Here is a 2,903-nt window from a genome sequence, read left to right on the forward strand (position 1 = left end):
ATGTTCCATAGTTTAATATATAGACGGAATGTCCATTCCTTATGTTGTTCTCTGATTGTGTCTGGCCATGTGTGATAAAGGCAGGGGGGCACAGAAAAGGCCAGTGTAGGAATGAAAGGCTCGTTTTGCTCTGATAGATGAGAGAGGCTTTGGCTGCCCTTCCTCCAATGTTACCAGGTGTGCTTTCATCCCACGTTGAGGTGAACTGACTCACTAATGTCTCAGTTGGACACATAAGGGCTTTCAGGTGTTTGGTAGGAATCGATCAGAATTTGATCGCACCTCCCCATGCAAACGGAGTGAACAGGTGAGCTTTTTGAACACTCTGAACACACCTGAAGTAGTTCAGTACAAATAGGTGCACACAAGGGCGCACACCTGTCCCAGCTCAAACCCCAGCCAAGGCAAAAGATGATTAGACATTTGTTTGCGTACAAATGAGTCCTTTGCATTTCACCATCGAGCCCCTCCTCGATACAGGCATCATAAATTGTTGGAAACCTTTTTGTCTCGACGCAACTTGGAAGCGACACGCAGAGCTGTTGTCTCTCTCAGCGGGCTCCCAGTGATGCCGTGTTTTCTGTTCCCTCCTGCGCCGATAATTAGTGCCGAGTGACATTAAAGGCTTCTCAGGGGACTGCCAAAAAGAGACGAGAAGATTAGGACAGAAAGAGAACAAAATATGAAGATGTTCGACGCCGTGGCGGACGATTCATTTATGCCGTTTGGCGGCCGTCCAGTCCATCCGGCTCCGCTATTTTGTTGGCCCATGGCCAAGGGTCAGATGAAGGAGTGTGTGCAACAGAACAGGAGTACATTTCACACACACACACACACACACACACACACAAGGCATCAAGAGGCTCGGTCCATTGTTCTTTAAACAATCCCAGCAGCTGCTTTTGCGGTTGTCTTGAAAGACTGAATGGAGAAAGTGTGTGTGTGTGTGTGTGTGTGTGGAGGGGGAGGCTTTCTGAAGGAGGAGTATGGTTACCTTGGTGATGTGTGTGTGGTGATGCTGGTCCGCGTGTCATCAGAATGCTGCAGGCATCCAGTGTCTCATGAATCTGAGTCATGTAGTGAAGCCATTGCCATGAATCAACTAGAAGCAAACAATCAGAGATAGTGGTGGCTTCCTTCAAAGTGGAAATTGTTCTGCCATTCACTGATCTAAAGTGTGTACCTGTGATTTAGATTCCTGGGGCCTATTGCACAAAACTAGGATAAGGGATTAACCCGGGATATCTTGGTTATCCTGGCTCAATTTATCCGTGATCCAGTTGCACAAAAGCGGGATAGGGGGCAGCAGGATATGTTATGGTATAAGTTACCATGGCGATTTATTCTGTGGAGCTAGCCTGCTCCTGACCAGGCTCACAGCCAAGATAAGTTGATTCTAATGGTAATTACATTATCTGATTGGTTCAGCTAGCTGTCATTCAAATGAGACCTCCACGTGATTTTTTTTAAAGAGCTGTAGATTCCATTTATATATTATTTGCAACATGCATTTACTCGCAAAACACAGCAGAATGTCTGCCTAATACCATATGGATGTCATTTAAATTATGGTGGCCTTATAATTAATAACATAGCCTACTCGTTGTTTGCTTCTTTTTTGACAGATGTTTGATGAATAGGCTGCTGTAGTAGTTGATTGGAAGTGGAGGGGACATTTTTCGAAGGTGTTTTGAACTAATTCGGCTTTTAAGACAAATTAAGATACTTTGTGCATCTTTGCGGTGGCAAAGCGCTTCCTAATGACGTTGCGTGCCGAGACAAGGAAGCTCTCACACACGTGGGTGCATACGTAAATTTGCATTCAGTTGATCTGCCACACCTACTCCCGCTATGTTACAGAAATAATCATGATCCCCCATCCAAAAAAGTAAAACTTTATCTCGTTGTTAGTCTATATCAAAAGCGGTTGTTTACTTTGTGTGCAAGACGCTATTTTTCGCGTCTTTTTTATTCCAACCGCGAGTTATTGGGGGAGAAACGAGAACGCGCACATACACCGGATAACTTACACCTGGCTTGATGAATCCGTGTCTGCTCATCCTGGATTGGTCTTTGTGCAACCAATTCAGCCGGTATGCTCTTGTTTAGGATTCAGTGATCGCGGCTCAGTAACTTATCCCGGATGTCTTACCGTAAAACTCCAAACAATAGCCCGGGCTTTTATTTTGCCAAATCGCCAAAATGCACCGGCGTGTATTTGAGACAGGCGTCTATATGAGACAGGCGTTTAATTTAGTGTTGTTAGTTGAGTGTAGGTTTATTGTAGGATTAGAAATAACTACCCAATAGGATAAGCAGTCGGAAAGCATGACAACAGGAGGTTACCACATTATATTACGGTAGGCTACTTTATTTAGCCTATAATTCGAATGTGTTTCACAAATCAGATCATATTAGAATTAGCCTACTATTAGATATGTCTTAAATTATTGGCAGCTTAAAATAGGCCTAACGAAACGATGTGACAGCGGGCTGAACAATTCAAGTTACCATCGAGCCTGTAAACTTGTTGCCCCTGATAACACATCAACAATAAAGAATGAATGCTACTCTGTAAAACAACTGATCCTATTAATCGCTATCACCGTGATCCTCAACTAGGCTAGGCCTACTACAAGTTGATTTGCGAATTCCTCCTCCTCGTCGCTCTCCTCCACTTGCCTGCTTTGCTTGCGCAGCTCCCGATGCGCAGGGCTCTCCCTCTTTGGAGACAGACGTTACAGCTCAGCCATACGCACCCTCTTTGGATCAACCGAGAAATATCTTGCCGCTGCTTCTCCCGAATTTTGTTAGGCAAAATTGACAACTATCAGCTTAAATGTCATTTAAATCAAGTCTTCTTCTTTTCCGCCACGGTATTGAGAGAAATGCGGAGAAACGCG

Source organism: Sardina pilchardus, chromosome 12, assembly GCF_963854185.1.
Source record: "Sardina pilchardus chromosome 12, fSarPil1.1, whole genome shotgun sequence".
NCBI lineage: Eukaryota > Metazoa > Chordata > Actinopteri > Clupeiformes > Clupeidae > Sardina > Sardina pilchardus.